This window comes from Hordeum vulgare, chromosome 3H (genome assembly GCF_904849725.1).
Source record: "Hordeum vulgare subsp. vulgare chromosome 3H, MorexV3_pseudomolecules_assembly, whole genome shotgun sequence".
NCBI classification, from domain to species: Eukaryota; Viridiplantae; Streptophyta; class Magnoliopsida; order Poales; family Poaceae; genus Hordeum; species Hordeum vulgare.
This window is the reverse complement of record NC_058520.1, coordinates 365,905,903-365,930,093: the sequence shown is the minus strand read 5'-3', so window position 1 is coordinate 365,930,093 and position 24,191 is coordinate 365,905,903. Positions and strand designations below refer to the sequence as shown.

General features: G+C 45.8%; 1 long non-coding RNA gene across 1 annotated transcript; it reads right to left on the bottom strand.

Annotated features, from left to right (window-relative positions):
• Window positions 1-21,996: 21,996 nt before the first annotated feature.
• LOC123439965 lies at window positions 21,997-22,552 on the bottom strand. Its single transcript, XR_006630235.1, has 2 exons — window positions 22,515-22,552; window positions 21,997-22,286 (listed from the first exon to the last, which is right to left on the bottom strand). It is a non-coding gene; the product is annotated as an uncharacterized LOC123439965 (long non-coding RNA).
• Between the last annotated feature and the right edge of the window lie 1,639 nt (window positions 22,553-24,191).

Here is a 24,191-nt window from a genome sequence, read left to right as displayed (position 1 = left end):
CTCATCGGTACACTAGAACTCTTTGGTTTTCTTAAGCAACCGATGCAGTGGCATGGCCTTCTCGCCTGGACGAGATATAAATCGGCTTAGAGCTGCCACGCAACCTCCCAACTTTTGGATGTGTTGTAGCTCTGTTGGTGTCATGAGTTGTTGTAATGATCGTATTTTGGCCGGATTGATCCAAGGAGTTTGCTGATGGGGATATGTACCTAGGGTAGGGTCATAGGCCTGACCTACATGTCCTACCCAAGGACACAACATTAAAGACTCAAAGATTTTAAGGAAGACTCCGACTGACTCACCATGGGTCACTCGGTAGAACATCCACTCGGAGACTTTCTCCCTCCACTCGATGGAAGACTTTCACTCGGAAGAACTAGAAGCCATTCGACCACAGAAGTTCAGAAGCCACTCCAGGGAGGCCAACGAGCGGGCATTCAACTGTTCATCATAAGTAACACTTATTACGCACGTTATCAGTAACGTACGCCTTTGTCTTTATTAATCGAACCCTTGGTTGCCTGGGCCTTGATGAGGGGTAGCGCATTCTATATAAGCCACCCCTCCCCTCTGGCACAAGGGTTCGCACCCCCTATAACACACACATTCCACACGACAAGAGCTCCAGAGCACTAAGATGTAGGGTTGTTACCTCCACGAGAGGGGCCTAAACTCATACATCGTGTGTGCAAGCTTGCCATAGCTAGGACTCTGCCCTCTCCTTTTGTACCCCTCACCTCTACTGTCAGGTTCGTTCCCACGACAGTTGGCGCCCACCGTGGGGCAGGTGTCTAAGCGACTTCCGGCAAGTTCGCAATTTTCTTCTTCATCATGTCTTCCGGCGGTGATTTGTTCTTGGGCCGCGAGATCCGTCTTGGCGCACTCACCTTCGTTGCCGATGACTCGGCATGGCTTCAGGAGGCGCCTCTCGATGTCGAGGTGGTCCCTATCCGCGGGGCAACACACTTCCGTGCAAGTTCTTGTGGCGTTCTTCTTCGACAGCCATCGACTTTGGTGTCGATTGGTCTCCTCATTGCTCGTCACCACAAGCAATCCGGTCGCTCGCGACTCCAGCAATTGGTGAGGCATGCGCTTGCTCGTCAAGCGTCGAGTATGCAAGTTGTGGCTATTGAGCCCGCCGACTCACTTTGTGACACATTCGACTCGGCATCAGATCAGTTTGACATTCCTTCCGAGTGCGAGAGCTGCAATCCTGCAGCTGAGGTTTTCATGGCGGGATCGATTCAAAGCCCGCCTGGTTTCGACCGTCGCAAGCACGAGGTCGGAGAGCCTTCAAGTGGAGACGCCCGCCAACGTCCTCCAGTTTCTGGTCGACGTCAACAATAGTTGTTTCCGAGTGGACCTCGGAACAACGTCGAGGTATTCTGTACTCCAGTTTTAAATGTTGGAGCCTCTGCTAAGATAGCAGATTCCATTCAACCATCAAATTCATAGGCTAACACATGCTTAGAGCAGATCCGTACATTGCTTCAGGCAACGCATCAACAAAATTCGACTATTTCCCAATCGCTCAATAGATTGCACAGTAAGTCACCCAGAGCAGACACATTTCAATCAGTTTATAGTCCAGAGTCACCTCAGCATCACACGGGCGGAGGTTACCATGAAGATCAGTACAAAGATCATGGGTGAAATCAGTTTGCTCCTTGTTATCACCATGATTACTATCGTTGAGTGCATTCTCCCCCGCGGAGTGGTTCGTATGTGCCCCGACACTACGACGATAGACGCTCGTTCGGCGATGAGCGGAGTCCTGGGTTCGATGCAATGAATGTACTCGCTCAGAGGTAGATTGAAAGGGGCAGGGCCCACAAAGATGGTTATGATAGAGATCGTCTGAGTGGAAGTGGGGCCGTTGTCTCTGGTCTCGAGTGTTTCAGCAGAGCTATTCGATCCACTAATATTCCACCAACTTCAGATTGGCGGTTGGAATAAGCAAGTTTACAGGAGAATCAAAGCCTGAAACATGGCTGGATGATTACCGAGTGGCAGTGCAGATTGGTGGAGGAAACGACAACGTTGCCATGAAGCATTTGTGCGTGATGTTGGATGGTTCGGCTCGGGTGTGGGTGAATCAGTTGCCCCCTTCTAGCATCTATTGCTACGAGGACCTGGCCCGAGTGTTCATCAAAACTTTCGAGGGCATGTGCAAACTTCCTGCTGGTTTGTCCGAGCTACATCATTGTGTGCATAAGCCGAATGAATCTGTGCGAGATTATATCTAGCGTTGGACCACCCTCTATCACACGATAGAAAAAGTTTCTGAGCATCAAGCAGTCTGCACCTTCAAGGCTGGTGTCAGGTACAAGGAACTTTATCTGAAGTTTGGTCGAACAAGTGACATGTCAATGAGCAAGATGATGGAGATTGCCAATCCATACGCCAATGGCGAAGAAGAAGACCGCCTTCGCAGCGGTAAGGGAAAGGCAGTCGACAATGATGTTGGTGGTGGAAATTCCAATCGGAAACAGAAGCGCAAGGTTGATGGTTCTGTTCAGGCAGAAGCAAACGCTCTGGCGGCACACGGAAAGAATAAGGGGAAGTCCAAAGGACATTTCCTCCCCAAGAAGTCAAAGAATCAGTCGGGAACAAATGTCCTAGATTTGCCATGTGCAATCCACACGAAGAAAGATGAAGACGACAATTTGATATTGCCCAAGCATACCACTCGTCAGTGCAGGTTGCTAATTCAACAGTTCAAAGCAGATCGGTCGTGTGAGAAAACTCCTGAAAAGGAGGATGAGGAAAAAGATGATTTTCTAGAAGTCAATGCCACTTTGATGATTTTTACTGATGTAGAGAGAAAAAGTCGATTGAAAGTTATAAACAGAGAGGTCAACATGGCTATCCCCACCACCCCACATACCTCAAGTGGTCTTAGACCCCCATAATGTTTGATCATCAGATCACCCTGCTCACGTCGCTACCCCTGGTCGACAAGCTTTGGTGGTAGACCCAGTTGTGGGAGGCGTTTGTCTTCGCAAGGTTTTGATGGATGGAGGGAGTGGTTTGAACATTCTGTATGCAGATACCCTTAAGGGAATGGGCATTCCAATGTCCCGACTCAGCAAAAGCAATATGCAGTTCCATGGAGTCATCCTTGGGAAAAAGGCCACGTCACTCGGCCAGATTGCGTTGGATGTGGTATTCGGCACTAACAAGAACTTTCGCAAGGAGAAGTTAACGTTTGAAGTTGTGGACTTTCAGAGTGCATATCATGCCATCCTTGGTCATCCAGCCTATGCCCATTTCATGGCCCGCCCGTGTTACGTGTATCCCAAGATGAAGATGCCTGGACCCAAGGGTGTAATCACATTAATAGGGAATCGACAAAGAGCTGAGGAGTGCTTACAACAAGGCTCCAAGATCGCCGATCAGCAGATGGCTATGGTTGAGCTGGAGGAATATCGAAAGAACACTGATCCTGCCAATTTGATGTGCTCCAAGAAGCCCGCTTTGGAGTCTACTTTTCAGCCGGTGGGTGAAGTGAAAAAGTGAGAATCCACCCGACGGACCCCAATGCTGCCCCGACCAACATATGGACGACACTCGATAGCAAATAGGAAGCCGAGCTCGTCCAGTTCCTCCATGAGAACTGGGACATCTTTGCATGGAAGCCCTGTGACATGCCGGGTGTACCTAGGGAACTAGTCGAGCACCGATTAAGAGTTGATCCAAAAGAAAAGCTTGTCAAAGAGCATTTGCGTCGGTCCGCAGCAGAGAAACCTAAAGCAATCGACGAGGAGGTGGCTCGACTCCTGGAGGCGAAGTTCATACGCGAAGTTTACTATTCCGAGTGGCTCGCAAATGTCGTCATGGTCCCCAAGAAGGACAAGTCTCTTCACATGTGTATCAATTTCAAACATATCAATCGGGTCTGCCCGAAATTCATTTTCCGCTCCCTCGCATCGTTCAGACACAACGAGAACCATTGTAAGACGACCGTGAATAAACGAATCCACTAGATGTCGAACCCCAACCTCACATCATGCATCTGTTGGAAGATTGTCCTATAAGTAACTACTTGAATTCCCACCTAAGAACTTCCGAATTTTTCTGGTCATGCAATCGGGTCCACGGATACAAGGAGTAAAATCCATCACTCAACTCCTAGCAGTAACACTACACGTCCAGTATATCACATCCGTCAACACATAACCATAGACCTCGGAAAGTCATCTATCTCGGATCCTCATAATCACAATGATACTAAGTATGGCAATACATCCGGATCTATCTGCACCAGTACTGGGGAAGCCACACTCCTCTCGCCACTAGTAGTATTGAAGCAATTTCAAACATCCTCGTACTGAGATACTAAGAAATCGGAATGATAATGATGTGCCCAAGAATCCCCTGGAGCTCAACTCCTCGGAATAAAATCAACACAACACGAGGCACAAAGTCAGAACTCCGTCACATCGACATCATATTGATTCCAAAATATCCGCGTGATCTTAAAAAAAATTGAGTGAGAAGAGGAGTAGAATTAAAATTTCCTAAGTCGTGAACCTCACCAGAGCATAGACGAGGAGAAAAATAAACCTACTCTCTGATATAACTAAGACTCAAAATAGTTTTTCGCTAGACATGACTCAGCCAAGTTCGATCAATCAAGGGGGCTCCTAGGTCAGTACTGCTCTTATACCAACTTGTAATGCCCAAGATGTGGTCCTATCTTTATTTTGGCTAGAGGGCCTTAACAGGGATAGAAACGCATCTCGTCATTTTGCAAGAATGGATATTGTTACAAGTACATGTACTGAAAAGATGAGTATATGGAATTGGCTTGCACTCGCCACAAGCTACATCAGAGTCACATAATACAACAAAATAATCAATCATCATGAAGAAGAGGAGGGTCCGACTACGGATGAAAACAAACGATAAAATAACGACGTCCATCCTTGCTATCCCAGCCTGCCGGCCTGGAACCCATCCTAGATCGAAGAAGAAGAAAAAGAAACTCCAAATAGCCAATCATCACACTCACGTCAAAGTAACTCTTTACCTGTACCTACAACTGGTGTTCCAGTAATCTGTGAGCCACAGGGACTCAACCATCTCATTTCCAAAGGTATCAAGACTAGCAAAGCTTAATGGGTGAGGTATGGTTAAGTGGTGAGGCTGCATCAAGCGACTAAGCATTTATTTGAGGTGGCTAACTTACGAGTACAAGAATAAAAGAGGGGGATGATCAATGCATATTGGATGTGAACTAATAATGATCAAATGAATGATCCTGAACACCTACTTACGTCAGACATAACCCCACCATGTCCTCGATCGGAGAAGGAGCTCACGAAAGATACAGTCACGGTTACGCACTCAATTCACAACTTTTAATTAATTTAACTTCAAGTTATCTAGAACAAGATGTTAAACAAAGTTTCCACGTTGCCACATAATAACGGGCACGGCTTTCCGAAAGATTTAACCCTGCAGGGGTGCTCCAACTAGTCCATCACAAATAACCAGAAGCCACATAGAAAACCTCAATCACGAAACTCGTGATCTCCTCGGATTCCTTAGTGGAAAACCTCAACTCTAAGATAGCCCAAAGCATCAACGGAATCCCGATGCACAAGATATTTCTTCAAAGGTAAAACTAATCCAGCAAGGCCGCCCGACGTGTCGACGATCCCGATAGGAGCCGCGTATCTCGTTCTCAGGACACGGCGGATAAGCTACGCGTACAGTGACCTGATGGAAATCACCCAAGTTACCCTGGGTTGGCCCCGCACATTGCTCTATTTCGGACCAACACTCATGAGGAGCACTGGCCCGGGAGTTGATTAAATTTTCTTGGGTTAATTACTCCCTATGTGGTTCATTAGTTATTAGGCAAATGTAGTACCAAAGTTGGGCCTTGTCAGATCAGTTTTAAACTAAGACAAATTATCAAGGGGGTCCCCATAACAACCCCGATCATGTTAGGAGCGCTCAATTATGGAATATAGCACCGGTAGCCGAAACTAAGGCGACAAAGGTGGAACAAAACAGCAGGCTAGAAAGACGAGCCTTCCACCTTTTACCAAGTATATATGTGCATTAGTTTAAATAGCAATAAATATGGTGATAAAACAAGGAACCCATGTTTTCACATGGAAGCAATTGCACCTGCAACTAGCAACCCTAACACATGGTTAAGGAAGCGGTAACATAGCCAAACATTGGTTTGCTAGGTTGTGAAAAGGTTGAAGGTTTCATGGCGATGTCGAGAGGCTGACATTTAACATGTGGTAGGCAGCAAAACATAGCGATAGAAACAAGACAACTAGCATGGCATTGATAGTAATGGTATATAGGGAAATGGTCATCTTGCGTGAGATCCTGCTTGGAAGAATAACGACCCCGTGAAGGAGACGAATCAACGTAGTCGAACGGATCCTCACACTCCAAAGCGGTTCGGACTCTATCGAGACGAAGCAAAACGGAAACAAGAATCAACACACGATATTCACCACACCACATGCATGACATGATGCACAACCTAATATGATGCATGTCCAGTTCAAATATGCAAGGCATGGCATGGCTATCCACACAGTCAAACGCCACACATTAAGTGAAGCTCACTATGCAACGAGTTGCATATTGACAAAACTTCACATTTAATTATTTAGTCCACTCCCATTTGTTTACATGAAAATATTAAATGTTGTTAAACACATCAAGGGGTGAAGCACAATTGACCTACCTATCTAGGCATTTTAAATGAGGCCGGAAACAACATATAACATCTCCGAGATGACCCTATATGTTAACTTTGTAATCTATCAAGATCTATGCTAATGACATTTTATGTTTGTTAAACGGCAAAACAAAGTGATTCACATGATTCTACTCATCGTTCTAGTCCATTTACATATATGGCTCATCTCCAACGGAGGTACGGTTAATTAACTACGACCTAAACCGTTTCTAACACGTCGACATGCAACGAATGCAAACAGCAAGGCTAACAGTTTTAAATATGCATGAGAGCTAGAAAAATATTAATCTACACGAAATTCTACATGTTCTACATATATAACTTAATCTGATCCGACACACGGTTGAAAAGTTACGGGCGTTACAAAGTAATGCTAGTTTCTGAAATCTAGCAAATTCGCACGTTAAATAAAAACAACTACGAGACAGTAGCAGCACAGTGCAACGACCATGACAAAAATTGGGACATCTGGGAATCGAACACATTAGCTCGTGGTTGTAGCGTTGTGGGTTGACCAGCTCGGCTACGACATGTTCGTGTACAAAACTAGCACTAACATCGTATTGTCTATGCATGACAGAATGGATCTAGGACAAAACAGAAGCCTTGGTGGGGGTTCAGAGGTCGGCAGGCTGGGCGCTGCTCCGGCGATGACGGCGGGCGCGGAGGCCGGGAATGGAACGACGGAGCTTGGAGAGGCCGGATCCACGGGCATTGGGATTGAGCTGTTGGGGAACGTGGTAATAGTTCAAAATTTTCCTACGTGTCACCAAGATCAAACTAGGAGAAACAAACAACGAGAGAGGAAGATCATCTTCATAACATTGAAGATCGCAAAGCGGAAGCGTTACTATGAACGCGGTCGATGGAGTCGTACTCGCGGCGATTCGATCCTAACACCGAGCGTTTGGTGTCTCCGCATTCAACACACCTACAGTCTGGGGACGTCTTCTCCTTCTTGATCCAGCAAGGGTGAAAGAGAAGTTGAGGGAGAGCTCCGGCAGCACGACGATATGGTGTCAATGGAGCTTGTGGTTCCCGACAGGGCTTCGCCAAGCACCACGGAGGAGGAGAGGTGGAGAGGTAGGGTTGCGCCCAGGGGTGGTGATCAAGATTTGTGGATCCCTCCCAAAACCCTCTCTATTTATAGGAGGGAGGGAGAGGGGGACGGCCACCCTAGGGTTCCCCTAGGAGGGGCGGCGACAACCCTAAGAGGAGGGGGCGGCGACGCCCTAGGGGTGGCTTGCCACCCAAGTGGGTGGGTGGCAGCCCCACGCCCTAGGGCTTAGCCCTAGGCGCCTTGGGCCCTCCTCTCTTGGCACGCACCAACACACGAGGGGCTGGTTCCCTTCCACTTTCGGCCCATGCAGCCCTCCGGGACAGGTGGACCCTCTCGATGGACCTCCGGTACCCTTTCGGTGGTCCTCGTACAATACCAATAAACCCCGAAACCTTTTCGGTGACCGAAACTGGACTTCCCATATATAAATCTTTACCTCCGGATCATTCCAGAACTCCTCGTGACGTCCAGGATCTCATCCGGGACTTTGAAAAAACCTTCGTAACCACACATACAATTCCCATTACAACTCTAGCGTCACCGAACCTTAAGTGTGTAGACCCTACGGTTCGGGAACCATGCAGACATGACCGAGACATCTCTCCGACCAATAACCAACAGCGAGATCTGGATACCAATGTTTGCTCCCGCATGTTCCATGATGATCTCATCAGATGAACCATGATGTCGAGGATTCACTCAATCCCGTATGCAATTCCCTTTGTCTACCAGTATGATACTGGCCCGAGATTCCATCGTCGGTATCCCTATACCTTGTTCAATCTCGTTACCTACAAGTCTCTTTACTCGTTCCGTAACACATGATCCTGTGGCTAACTCCTTAGACACATTGAGCTCATTATGATGATGCATTACCGAGTGGGCCCAGAGATACCTCTCCGTCACACGGAGCGACAAATCCCAGTCTTGATTTGTACCAACCCAACAGACACTTTTGGAGATACCTGTAGTGCACCTTTATAATCACCCAGTTACGTTGTGACGTTTGATACACCCAAAGCACTCTATGGTATCCGGTAGTTGCACAATATCATGGTCTAAGAAAATGATACTTGACATTATAAAAGCTCTAGTAGACGAACTACACGATCTTGTGCTATGCTTAGAATTGGGTCTTGTCCATCACATCATTCTCCTAATGATGTGATCCCGTTATCAACGACATCCAATGTCCATGGCCAGGAAACCATAACCATCTATTGATCAACGAGCTAGCCAAGTATAGGCTCACTAGGGGCATGTTGTGTTCTATGTATTCACACATGTATTATGTCTCCGGTTAATACAATTATAACATGAACAATAGACAATTATCATGAACAAGGAAATATAATAATAACCATTTTATTATTGCCTCTAGGGCATATTTCCAACAGGAGCGTAGGGGAAATGCAGGTGTACCCGCAAGATGGTGACGTGTCGGGGCATATTTCCAACATGAGCGTAGGGGAAATGCAGGTGTACCCGCAAGATGGTGACGTGTCGGGGCTCGACCAGGAGCTCGTCGTGCAGGAGCCTCTCGTCTGGGGATTGTGGGCGCGAGGACGGGAGGAGGTGCGACCCGTGGACGGCGTTGGTGTTGGATTCGTCACTAGAGAGGGAGGCACAACTTGGGGCGACGACTGGGCGGTGAGGACTGCCTCGGGCTCTCCCACGATACTGATGCTGCAAGACAAAGAGATATATGAGATGAGGGAGAGAAGGAGCAGGGGCAGGTGCTCGAGATTGTCTCGACCTGGTGGTGGCGCTCGCCGGTGCTGCTTTGATCCAACCTGGATCGAGGCTAGAGAAGAGGGGAATGAGGCACTCGGCCTTGCGGGGTTGTCGGTCGCTGCGTCGAGGAGGCCTCCCGTTTGTCCGAACTGACCACAAATGGACAAGTTTGATGGATCTGACTGAACCGTGTTGGCTGGTTGAATGAAGCAGTGGCGGCGGATCTAGACATGGAGGATCACGAGGAGGGAGATGTAGCTGGCGGTGGCAGGATGGGGGAATGGGACAGACCTCCTAGAATTTAGGGTTGCTACACACACATATATATACACGAGGTTGGTTGGGTTAGGGCTATCTCATCCCTTCGATTAAAATCAAACGACCGAGATTATTACGTTAGGGCGTCCAATTGACAAATCGGTGACGGTTTATGGTAAAACACGGTTGATCCGGATCCAGCGGTCACGAACGTTGGTTCCGGGTTCCGGGAGGTCTTTGGGATAGGTTGCCCATAGGGTTTGTGCACTATGTAGAGGGGCTAGGCATAGAATTGAGAGAGAAAAACAGGCAACCCGGCGACAGAGTTTAAAATACCAAAACGTCCGACAATTGACCAGCTATAGTGCCGTTACAGGTTTAACGGTTCGGGTATCAAACAAACTCCGATTGCGACAAAATTTGGTAGACGACCCACCTACATTAAAATAAGACCGCACGCCAAGTTTCAACCCAATCCGGAAATATTTTTGGATACCTTTAAAACAATATTTTTAACGATGTCGCGGGTGTGTGCATGTGTGGTTGGCCTCAAAACGGTCTACGATGCGAACGGAGAGAACCACAACTAATAATGCATACATGTTTTTAAAACTAGCGGCAATGGAGTGCCGATGCAATGCGGATGATGTGAATGATGCAATGATGACTGCGCCACACAATCGGATCACACAATGGCAAGGAGTAAAAGGGAAATCTTATGGAGCATCGGTCTCGGGCTGTCACATTAGCAACGAACAAGATTTCGCCTGTTTCTAAAAACCCTGTGAGTGCAGAGCAACCTTCTCACTCGGGGTCTTAGCTGCGAACAAGATTTCGCCTAAGTTTCTAAATACCCTATGAGTGCAGAGCAATCCTCTCACTCGGGGGCTTAGCTGCGAACAAGATTTCACCTAAGTTCTAAAAACACTCCGAGTGTAGAGCAATCCTCTCACTCGGGGGCTTAGCAGCGAACGAGATTTCACCTAAGTTTCTAAAACACTCCGAGTGTAGGACAATTATCTCACTCGGGAGCTTAGCTGCGAACAAGTCTTCACCTAAGTTAAAATCCAACCGAGTGGATAACAACCCATTCACTCGGATACTTAGCTGCGAATTAGTTTTCGCCTAAGTAAAAAACTTTACCGAATGACGAGAACTTCCCTTAGTCGAAGACTTAGCCGCGACGAAGGTTTCTCCTAAGCTCAAAATGCTTCCGATAATGAACGTCAAGTTCATTCAAAAATCAAACAAGCTTAGTCAAGCAAAAGATTGGGAAGCCAAATGCAGATAAACCCAAGATCTCCAGCACGGAATAAGGTTGTCTATGCAAACAAAAGTACTCGGACTTAAGGCCCGAAGGAAGTTTTCAACAGTTACACCATCTCTCGGCATACCGAGGCAAGCAAAATTTAAACTGTAATCAAAGTTTTTCAAGGCGCGTCGGGACTCGCAGGCTCGACGAAGGTGTTTAGGTCAATCCCATCAGCAATACGGGTGGCTGCCTCGATGAAGATCTCCATGAAGTTCTCAAACTGAAGCTTTTTTGTGTTGGCCACCTGGAGCGCCTTCAGTCTTTCCTCCTTAGCCTCCTTACAATGGATCCAGACGAGTGAAAGAGCCAGATTGGCTCCACAGCGCACATCAGATTTCTTCCAGGCCTGCACCCGATTCGGAATGTGGTCAAGGCAGCCCATCATTGATTCAAGGTCAGTCTGGAGGGTGTCTTATGCCCAAAGCTCCTTGTCAATCCTCTCCAGGGTAGCACTTAGTCGGACGACATATTCTTGAACTTTTTTGAGATGATAGTCGAGGCGGAACATATTCATGGCCACCACGTCCCCAGCGGGTGACTTGGTGGGATCTAGATTCGGCTCGATCTCTTCGGTCTCCTTGTCAAAGTCCTGGAAAAAGTCTACGCGAAGGGAAAACGGAAAGTTGGCTACAATGTCATTCAACAAAATTGGAGGAAATTCACTCGGTGAAAGGAAGTTACATGTAAGCATGCCGAACATCTTCTTTGCAAAGTTGCCCAAGTAGTTTTCCAAGCTGTTCCTCTTTTTGGTCATCTGTTCAAGCTTCTTGCTCTAGTCGGCCCGTTCTTGCATCAATTTCGGGTTCTCCTCCTCCAATTTGCCGACTGTAGTGAACCTCTTCTCTGCAGCCCCAGATTTCTCCTTAGCCTCAGCGAGTGCTTTGTCCTTGTGTTCAAGAGCCTGCTTGAGGAGGTTCACATCATTCGTGGCCACCTCCAAGTCCAGCTGGAGTTGGTTCTTCTCCTTTTCCAAATTTACATACTTGGTTCCAAGCTCACAAGATTTCTGAAATCATCAAACAAGTAATTCAGTCGACACTAATATTTCTCCACTCCCGAGTGAGGAAGAACAGTTTAGTCGACTAGATGGTGACCCGCCGCCCCACCCCACACCCATGTAAAGCGTCATATCATGGTTGATGGAAATGATGTCCATGAAACCTGCACGATAAATCTTGCTGGTTCGGACCTTTCCATTCACTCGATAGACCAAGTGATAAAAGTACTCAGGTACAAAAAAGGACCCCGAGTCCAAGTTCTTAAGACTACCGCCCATCGTACACAATCGACAGTAGTCTCGAGGGCTACACCTAGTGGGTGCACTCAGTGTGCCCCCCACTGGATACGACACCACTCGACCAGGTCCGGCCTGCCCGAGTCAAAAAAAGAGATAAAGCAAATATCTACAGCTGTTTCAATCAGACCCCCGCCGATGCAAGCACTCGACGGCTGTCTTGGGGACTACACCCAGTGGGTGCTCTCAGCGTGCCCCCATTGGACTTATTATCACTCGCGTAGGTCTGCCCTCTCGAGTGTCAGTGTCTATCAAAAACCAACCAAAGACCCCTGCCGATGTCACCGTCATTTGACAGCGGTCTCGAGGACTACATCCACTGGGTGCACTCAGCGTGCCCCCACTGGACCAGAAACAAGCAAGTATGCGCCAAAAGAAAACACCCACTGGGTGTAGACACAAGATGGACAAAATTCAATCGGAAATGAACTTACAATCCCACTTACTCAGACATTAACACGAAGCGACGAGATGGCGTCATACACCAATTTGTTGGCCTCATATGCCTCCTTGGTTCACAACATCATCTACTCGGCCTGGATCATGGTCTCCTTACCGGCTCGAGTCTGGTATTCTGGGACACGATGTAGAGAGAATGCAGGCATTGGAGGAGTCGGCACTACAACTAAAGTCATAGGAGTTATCGGAAGTTGTTCCATCGACGCTGGAGTCATAATGGTTGAACTCGCTGGAGGAGCATTCGACAGCGGGATCTCAAGCCCAAATTTGGCTCGGGACGAGTCTCCAAGTTCTAAAGGAAATTCAGCAGTCGACCGATGCAGTTCATCATCGTCTTCCAAGTGGATGACGTCTACAACTGTCAATCGACAATGTTAGTCAATCCAATCGACGAATTTTATCCAGGAAACAAAACAAAATGAAAATTTGTTGTACCCCGTTGGAAGGTGACCACGTCTGCAACATCCACGTCCATGCGATCATCTTCGTCTCCAGGAGGCGACGTCATCGAGGTAGTAGCTCTGACAAGCAAATTCCACTCTTACATCAAAGGCATGAAATTTCACGACAACAAAAGAAAGGAAGTAAACACTCACGCTGAAGCGACTGGCATAAAGATCCTCATTCGGGGCAAAGCCTTCCGAGGTTTGGGAGCGTCAGGTTTGGGCTGTTTCACAGCCTTCTCTGCTGACTGAGTTGTTGCGGCCCGGTCACGCTTCATATTCCTGGTGCTTGACACCAGGGTCTTGCTTGGAGTAGCTGTCGGATCTTGGTGATGCTTGGATCGAGACTCGTTGCCTGGAGGAGACTGAATTTCTTCTTCACTCTCCTCCAAGTCGTCTTCGCTGCCCTCGTTGTCCTCAGCATAGTCACTGTCCGTGCTTCCGCCTTCACTCTCTTCACCGACATCAAGTTGCTCTCCGTTTGGCACGGGTGAATACATGTTTGTCAACCGCTACAAGATATAAAAACAACAAAGTCAGTCAGACGGAAATTCAATCACTCGACAAAGATACGAAAGTAATCGGCAAGGAAATAACTCACCATGTTCGAGAGCTTGTTCTCAACAGAGAAGGGCAAGACCTGTTTGGCTCCGAGCGGATTGTCGTAGGCCTCAGTGATGCTTCTGAGCCACTGAGCCACGGTTTCTTCGAAGACCTCCTCTCGGTGCGACCGAGTGGAGTCCTCGGGACCTGAATAATGCCACATGGCGTGGTCTCTTGCTTGGAGAGGTTGGATACGCTCTCTGAGAAATGTCTCAAGTAGGTCCATTCGAGTCACCCCGCCACGGATCAGATCAACTAATGCATTCACCAGAATTCCTACCCGGACCTTCTCCCCCTCTAACGCAGTCAGTGTTCTGGGAGCAGTAGGTCGCTCCAAAGAGAAGGGGGAAGACCAGATGACATATTTGGGGCTGCAACGTCTTTGCAATAAAACCAAGTTGATTGCCAGCCTCGGACAGATTCAGGAAGAGTCATTTGCAGAAACGCACTCTTACTCCTTTTCTGGATCCCCAAGACACCACATAGTTGGATGACATTGGTTCTACTATCCCTAGGATTGGCTTTCTTTACCGACTGAGAACGTACATTGAAGATATGTTTGAACAGTCCCCAATGAGGGGTACAACCCAAGAAACATTCACACAATATTATGAACGCGGAAAGGTGTGCAATAGCATTTGCAGGAAGGTGATGGAGTTGAGCACCGAAAAAGTTTAAGAATCCACGGATGAATGTATGAGGAGGCAAAGAAAAACCTCGCTCTACGTGGGTGAGGAGGATGACTCTCTCACCTTCGCGCGACTCCAGCTCGACTTCCCCCTCCGGCAACCTCCACGATTCGGCGGCTATCAGCCCATCGTTGACAAGGTTCAGGTCGTCCACCTCCCTCATGGTCGACGGGAGAAAATCCCCCCGGATCTAGCCCGGCGACACCGCAGCTCGAGCGCCCAACGACTTCTTGGCATCACCTCCTTTCTTGGCTTGCTCAAGTCTCCCTGTCTTTGCCTTCGTCATCTCAACGATGGTGGTGGATACGGATCTAAGCGGCGCTCCCGAGGCTGAGGAGATGGAAAAAAAGAGGGGATTGAGGACGAGCGCTGTTCCAACCCTAGAGCCGGCTCATTTTATAGCCACCCGAGTGAGTCACTGACCTATGTGCCCACCAGATCTTTGTATATCCCGATAATAGAGGGGCGCGATAGGTGGCGAGAAGGACGGAGTGATAATCGAGGCGTCGGTCTGCCACTTGCACCAGTCGTGGCGTCATCACCGTGCAACGCGCGCTTACCAAATTTTCGAACCCCGTGAAATCTCGACCTGACGGAGCGACTCGTCACATCAAAAGATCCTGTTGATCACTAGGGCCAGCTTTCGCTTTCAAATTTACTCGGATGCATTTCATGACAGAATCGATCAGGGTGAACGACAAAGACTTCAATCGACGCACACTTCTGCCAAGCCTTGACATGCATTCGGAGTTTGTGTGTCTTGTCAGAATCTAAATCGACCCCTTTCCCACTCGAACCCTGATCCATTCGGGGGCTAATGATGGGGATATGTACCTAGGGTAGGGTCATAGGCCTCACGTACATGTCCTACCCAAGCACACCATTAAAGACTCAAAGATTTCAAGGAAGACTCTGACTGACTCGCCATGGGTCACTCAGTAGAATATCCACTCGGAGAGTTTCTCCCTCCACTCAATGAAAGACTTTCACTCGGAAGAACTAGAAGCCAGTCAACCGCAGAAGTTCAGAAGCCACTCCAGGGAGGCCAACGAGCAGGCATTCGACTGGTCATCATAAGTAACATTTATTATGTACATTATTAGTAATGTATGCCTTTGTCTTTATTAATCGAACCCTTGGTTGCCTGGGCCTTGATGAGGGGTAGCACACTCTATATAAGCCACCCTCCCATCTGGCACAAGGGTTCGCACCCCGTGTAACACACACATTCCACATGACAAGAGCTCCTGAGTACCGAGACGTAGGGTTGTTACCTCCACGAGAGGGGCCTGAACTCTGCCCTCTCCTTTCATACCCCTCACCTCTACTGTTAGGTTCGTTCCCATGACATTTGCCAGCGGGGACACCGAAGACGCATTTATCCTGGTTAAGCTGAATATCATACTCCCGTAAATTGGCGAAGGTCTCCCTGAGGTCGTCCACCAGCTAGTTGACGTGTCTAGTCTTGACGACCACATTGTCGACATATACCTCTACTATTTTCTCCGATTTGTTTGCCCAAGAAATTATGAATCATGCACTCATAAGTGGCACTCGCGTTTTTCAGTCCGAACGACATTGTGCTAAAATAGAATGGCCCGTAGGGTGTTTTGAATGCCGTTGCTGCCTGATCGGATTCCTTCATTTTCATCTGATGGTATCCGAGTAGGCGTCAAGGAAGCATAGGGAATCATGATCGGCTGTGGAGTCAATAATCTAATCTATTCGGGGCAACGGAAAGGGATACTTGGGGCAGGCTTTGTTTAGATCTTTAAAATCGACACATAGCCGACATGATTTATCCTTCTTTGGTACCATGACCAGGCTTGCCAACTAGTCAGGGTGTTTAATGTCCCTGATGAAACCGGTTTCCAGTAGTTTGGCGAGCTCTTCGCCCATAGCTTGGCGTTTAGGTTTAGAAAATCGATGCAAGGCTTGTTTGATGAGTTCGAAACCGGCTATTATGTTCAAGTTGTGCTCTGCCAGCCCCCAAGGGATTCCTGGCATGTCTGATAGGTGCCAGGCGAATATGTCCCAATTTTCGTGCAGAAAAGCGTGTAGTGCTTCGTCGATTTTGGGCTCCAGTTGTGCCCCGATTCACACTGTTTTGTTGGGGTCCGTCGGGTGTATGATACGTCTCCAATATATCTATAATTTTTTATGGTTTCATGCTATTATCTTGTCAAACTTTGGATGCTTTGCATGCCTTTTATATATTTTTTGGGACTAACTTATTAACTCAGTGCCAAGTGTCAGTTCCTGTTTTTTCCATGTTTTTGACCCCTTTCACAGGAGATTTTGAAACAAAGTCCAAACAGAAGAAAATCCCCGAAAAGATTTTTTTCGTAACGGAAGAAGATCGGGAACCTTGGGAGCTAAGGCAGGGGAGCCTCAGGGGCCCCACAAGCCCCCACCCCGCGGCCAGGGGGGAGGCCGCGGCCCACAAGCTTGTGGGCCCCCTGAGCGCCCTCTGCCCTAGGGGTTGCGCCTATATGTTCCCTAAAAATCCCAAAAAAAACAGGAGATCATCGAAAGTACACTAGATGCTTAAGGCGTTACTCTGTTTGTCATGAACTCAATACACTAGATGCATGCTGGATAGCGGTCGATGTGTGGAGTAATAGTAGTAGATGCATAAAGTATCGGTCTACTTGTCTCGGACGTGATGCCTATATGTATGATCATTGCCTTAGATATCGTCATGACTTTGCGCGGTTCTATCAATTGCTTGACAATAATTTGTTCACCCACCGTAATACTTGCTATTTTGAGAGAAGCCTCTAGTGAACACTATTGGCCCCCGGGTCTACTCCAGACCATATTTTCAGCCTTACACTTTTTACTTCGTTGCACTTTCCGCCTTTAGATCTCACTTTTCAAACAATCTTGAAGGGATTGACAACCCCTTTGAAGCGTTGGGTGCAAGCTTGTTTGTGTTTGCGCAGGTACTCTGGACTTGACGAGACCCTCCTACTAGATCGATACCTTGGTTCTCAAACCGAGGGAAATACTTACTGCTCCTATGCTGCATCACCCTTTCCTCTTCAAGGGAAAAACCGACGCAAACCAGAGAAGTAGCAAGAAGAATTCCTAGCGCCAAGGAAGGACTTTTGTTACCGTAGCAGTGTACCTGGAATTTTATGATTTCGTCGGCCAGTTTGAAGGATGTGTACTTGGGACGCTTGCGAAGGATCACGTCTGTTAGAGCATATTTCGCCATATGTGGTTTTGGTAATTGATGACAATCCCTATGGACTAATATTTTCTTTAAGTTATATTCAAAGGATTTGTCCATAGGCACTTCTTGAAGTCCATTTGTTGGTTTCAAGGAGTTTATATGATGACCAAGGTGGTATTCAAAGTATTATCCAAAGAGTGGTCATAAAGACACAAGGTTGATCAAGACTAAGCACAGAGTAAATCAAGATGATCAACACACAAAGTGTACAAGATGTACCGAGAGGGATCAAGTGATCCCATGGTATGGTAAGCATTGTCCATAAAACTTTTGTGTACTAACCCACGGTCTTCGTGAGAGTTCTATGTGGGGTTAGGTGTGTTTCCATGGGTTTGCGTCAAGAGGAAGATCTCATCCAACCTATGAAGGATGACATCAAGTGGTGATCGTCATCAATATTGCGATGTGCAAGTTCAAGTGGAGCATCACGAAGATATCATGCTTGAATCTTGTCGTCCATTGTGGTGGCAATGGACTTGTGCAGATGTGTTGAAGAGTGGCTCACCCATAGTGAGTATGGGGGAGCAATCAACTAGTCTTCAACAAACCAATGCAATCAAGAAAGGTTGTCCATGTTGAGGAAGCCAAGATCATTGTCATCTAGCTCAAGAGGACTAGGTGCAAGGTATAGGTTTGCCCTTGATAGGTTTTTCTATTGTAGGATTGTTCGCCGTACTATCAAGGGGGGCTCTCAAGTGAGCAGCTTGATTGTATCGTTCATTGAGAGCTCAAACCATTTGCATCCTTGCATCATATCTTGGTTCTTGTTTGGTGTTTCTCTTTGTGAGTTTTAGTGCTTATGGTCATCTTCATGACAAGCTCGAGTTCATCGAAAACGGAGTCCATATGCATCTTCTATGATGTTTTTGATGTTGGAAGTTTTTGCCGGTTCTTCATTCATAGAGGTCTCACATCTCTATATCATTGCATTTTCATAAATGCATGTTCTTAAGATAACTATTTGGATAGCTATTTTCGTCCTGAATCCATCAAGCTTGAGTTTGCTTGATTCGGAGCTCTTATGTGAAAGTTATGGCAGTTTGAGTGGCCAGCGGTAGTACCGCAAGTGCGAGCGGTAGTACCGCTCTAGGAGCGGTAGTAGTTTTTTATTACCGCTCTCTGGCTATAGTACCGCTCTCTGGCATAGTCGCAGCCTCAACGATGGTAGGCACGGAAGTAATTTTTTAATAGCGTGGTTAGTGAACCTACCGTGCGGTGTACCGCTCCTAGCAGCGATGGTACCGCTCCTAGCAGCGGTAGTACCGCTCTGCTTGGGCTGTGAGTACGGGTAACGGTTGGATTCTTCCCCCCACTATATAAAGGGGGTCATCTTCCCCATTCGATCTCATGCATCTGTTGAGCTCGTGTTGTTCCCCCATTGTTGACCTTCTTAGAGCTTGCTAACTCTCAATCCCTCCAATGATTCTTGCTAGTTCTTGAGGGCAAAGAGAGAGGAGATCTAGATCCACATCTCCACCAATCACTTTCTCCTTTATGTAAGGGGAACCCCTTGGATCTTGATCTTGGAGTTCTTTGCGAGCTCCTTGTTCTTCCTCTCATATTTCTCCATAGCTTTTGTTGTTCTGGAGGGATTTGAGTGAGAGGGACTTGACCACTTCGTGTGTTCTTGCCATTGCATTAGTTGCATCGGTTTGAGTTCTCCATGGTGATATGTGGAAGTGATAAGTTGAGAAGCTTATTACCCTTGGGTACTTGGTACCCCTAGAGATTGTTCTTCGTGGATGCTTTGGCAACCTAGAAGTTTGGTGGTGCCTTGGAGCTCAATCATTTTGGTGTAAAGCTCCGGGCAAGCGTTGGGGGTCTCCAATTAAGTTGTGGAGATTGCCTCGAGCATTTGTGGTCACCTTGAAGCCATATGTCATTGTGGTGAAGCTTCGTGGTGTTATTGGGAGCCTCCAATTAAGTTGTGGAGTTTGCCCCAATCTTGTTTGTACGGGTTCAGTGACCGCCCTCAAGGGTCCCTTAGTGGAATCATGACATCTTGCATTGTGCGAGGGCGTGAGGAGATTACGGTGGCCTTAGTGGCATCTTGGGGAGCATTGTGCCTCCGCACCCCTCCAAACAGAGATTAGCATCCACAAGGGTGTTTACTTTGGGATACATCGTCGTCTCCGCGTGCCTCGGTTATCTCTTACCCGAACCCTTTACTTATGCACTTTATTTTGTGATAGCCATATTTTTTTGTTATATATCTTGCTATCACTTAGTTGTTTATCTTGCTTACCATAAGTTTTTGGTGCACATAGGTGAGCCTAGTTGTTTTAGGTTTTGTGCTTGACAAATTAAACATTTGTTTTTTTCCACATTTGTTCAAGCCTAAACCGTAATTATTTTAAAGTACCAATTCACCCCCTCTAGGAGACATACACATCCTTTCAATTGGTATCCGAGCTAGGTCTCTCATTATTAGGTTTTAACCACCTAGAGAGTAAGGATGTCAACTAGGGGGTTAGGATTCTCTGACACTCTTAGTTTCGATGGCACAAATTTTAATGTTTGGGTAATTCGCATGCTTAATCTCTTTAGGGCCATGGACCCAAATTTAGAGTGAATTGTACATATGGGTTTTTCTCCTCCAAAGGATTCTCAAAATATATCTTTATAGGATGATAAAAACTCTTATCTCAATGCTCAAGCTTCTAATGTGCCTTTTGATGCTTTGAGCAATGTAGTTATAGTTCAACTCATGCCATTCCGGGATGCTCATGAGTTGTGGACAAAGCTTCAAGATAAATATGGTGTTTCCAAGATTTGTGGGAATGATTGTTCTCCCTCCACCTTCCGTCGTGTGGTCTTCTCAACTTCATCTACTTCACCTACATGTGGATTGCCACAAGGTAATGATATGGTGAGTAGTGGTGATCATTGCAATGATGATAGTGGGCTTATTGTTGATGATCCTTCATCATTATATTATTGCAATGCTTCATTGTTGGGCGTTAACACTTCGAGCACTCTAAATGTTTTACATGGTTGTGTTGATAGTCCTTGCATATCATGTAAAAACTGCTTGACTAAATCTCATGATGATATTCTTTATATATCTTGTTGCCATGATAAAAATGTATCTATTTCCTCGAGTTGTTGTTCTAACAATGTAGAGGAAATACATAACTCCATGGAACAAGATGTGGCCTTGAATGATGCTTCAAGGGATCCCACATCATCATCTATTGTTTCTCACTTTTGCCTTATGGCTAAGGCTTCAAAGGTATCTCCTACCTTGAATCTCAATATATCTCATGATGATGATGATGATGAGGATGATGATAATGAGGATGATGATAATAATGAAGAGAGTGATAATATTGCATCCTTAAAATTTAAGGGTGAAATGATTTTTAAATCTCTTTATAAGAATAAACTTGCTTGTTCCTACTTCATGGAAATCATGTCTATTGCCACGGAGGGCAATAAATACATTGAGGAATTGGAAGGTCGTCTCGTGGAGCATGAGGCCACCATTAAGACAATGGAAGGTCATGGGCGTGATTACGCCGATGAGATCGCAGAGCTATCTCAAGCTCTTGAAAATGGACAAACCACCAATGAATCTCTTGAGGAGACCTTTGCTCTAGAATTATCTATACTAGTCATCAACCCGTGCATCCACACGGGCTAGTACATTATAAATAGGCATATATAATTTGAGCTTGCAATATTTTATAGAAATTAAAATGTAAAAATAATTAGAACGTGGTTCTAATTTCTTGACACCAATAACACATATCAATGCATATTGGCTATTGTGTGATGAAAAGTAATTATTTCAGTTAATTCCGGATCCGACAGTTTTTGTATATGTAGAAACAATATACACTAATATTTAATTATGCAATCATATTTTCTGGTCATGGTTCGTAGATATATAACACATATAATGAAGGAACCCATAGTACACTACAACATGTCAGTATCAATCTCCTTTTGAATACATATCATTACCTAAAAATGATACATACGTATGAACGCCAATGAAGTATATTTGGTAACATATCTTACCTAAAAAAGATAGATATTTTCTCAATTGAAGTAATGTGTAATATAATTTCATTTTGTTAGTAGTGTGAGTGAAATCTTGTGTTCTTGCCAAATGACTGTGTACTCTTTCTGTGTGAGTGAAATTTTGCATGCATGGTCAAATGAATGTGATGGCCAATATAATCCATAAGGGATAAAAGGAAAACATTTGTCCACATATTTTTACTGATATAGCAGCCATGCAAAAGTACAATAAATCACTCAACCCATCAATTTGGAACTTGCTAGTGCATGCAGATTTGTATGCGTACTTCTATTTTTCTCATATCCGTTCTTTGGAACATAACACAGAGAATTTCCAATGCGCTGAGCTAGCAGGTGGCCAATGACATAATATTGATCTGAAATATAACTATGAGTTTCGTGTTCCACTTCTAACCAATTCATGCCTTGAAATCCTTTAATCAAAAAATCACTCGGACTATTAGTAGTATCATGGAAAGAAACTAAGAAATGGAATGATCTAATCAATAATGAAATTGTTTATAAGAAATAACTGTCCAACACATCATTGGTAAATAAATATATATTTGTACAATGCACGTATGTGGTGAATAGGTGGACCAAAGTTTCATCCATAAAAAGCTAGCAAAGATAAAACTGCAATGTATTAGAGGAGGGAGTACCTGCAGGGGTCAATCCAATCAACACAGATATGTAAGACGTCATTGCCACAGTGTTGGTGCTGCTAATTGCTACTGTTTCTCCGGCAAGAGGGCATCAATCATAGCAGTAGTAATAGACCATGTATTTCTTCTCTTTGAAGCTGCATGTGCTAGCCGTCGTCTTAAACAATATACAGGTGTCATCTGAGTCCATAGGGAAACGCTGCTAAAGATTATATGAGGTAGTAATAATAACAAAAATAAAGGGAGAAGGAAGCGGGACGGGAGACATCCAATAGAGATAAAAACAAAGGAAGACGTGGTATTACTGGGCTGCGCTTCGGCCTTGAAGGGAGCAACCATGTTTAGAAAAAAGCAAAAAATAAAGGGAAGATTGCTTCTGCACGCCAGGGTGCTAAAATTATAGAAATAACTGTTTTGTAGGATAAATTTTAAGTGCAGATTTGTAAGGATTTGAGACATCTAAAACATGACATATTTGTCTGAAATTACATGTTATCTGCTTGTATTCTATTTTCTGCATGCATCATATAATTCTGCGCACCATATCGGCCCATGTTGCTTTCAGCAGGTAGAAATTTGGCATATACACAAATACTATTACATTCTACAATTATTCTAGTAAATGAGAAAGAAGGACGTTCCTGTAGTTGCTTAGGTAGAAAATTCATGCCAATAATGAAGATAGGCAAGGTCAGTGGAAACCTACCACTGAGAACCATGGCTTGGGGGGTGCATGTTCAGACCTGCAAGTTGCCGCTGTCAAGACCAATGACATGATTGGTGTCCTGGGTATCAATCTGTTGGCCATGTATGTGGATAACGATTAATTTTGTTTGGATGTCTACACCTCCACACACTGCCACTTCTGTTGGCCATGTATATGGGTGATGATTAATCTTGTTTGGATGTCTACACCTCTACACGCTGCCACCACAGGGAGTATCAACATGACCAGAGTCGTGAACGCCATTAAGGTAGCAGCATCACCTACTTGTCACCATGGCGGGCGGGAAGAGATTCACATGTAGTTTTCTCACTAAACTGCTCATCGAGGAGTATGTAGATTGAACCTGCTCATTCATGCCATTAACTTTGCATGCATCTGTTTAAGAAAAGAACTTCCCTTACAAAAGAAGGAGAAGAACTTTATCTTCAATTATTCATCTGAAGATACATACGTATGAACGCCAATAAGATAGCAGCATGACCTACTCTCCACCATTACCGACAGAAAGAGATTTACATGTAGTGTTCTCACAAAACTTCTCATCAAGGATGTAGGTAGATCAAACCTGCACATTAAAGCCATTAACTTTGAGTGCATCTGTTTCAAAAATAACATCCTTTAAAAAAGGAGAGGAACTTTATCTTCAATTCTTCATGTGGAGATACATACGTACAACAGCCTCATCTAAAGATATAGACGTGTATTCCTGCAAGACCAGACCATGCATAAGCTCATGATCAACTGCTGCTGGCCAATACTTGTCGTGACTCCTCTCATGTGCACCCTTAACGCTTGAAATCTGCGAATATTTTCTACGACTTCAAATCGAGTAGGGCTTGGAGTGTGAGCTGCGGTGCCACGAATCCAACGTAATTCCTCAACTCCACAACCTCTAGAATCGATGGTGGCCTCATTCTTGAACTACCGGGGATATAGGTCCAAACTGG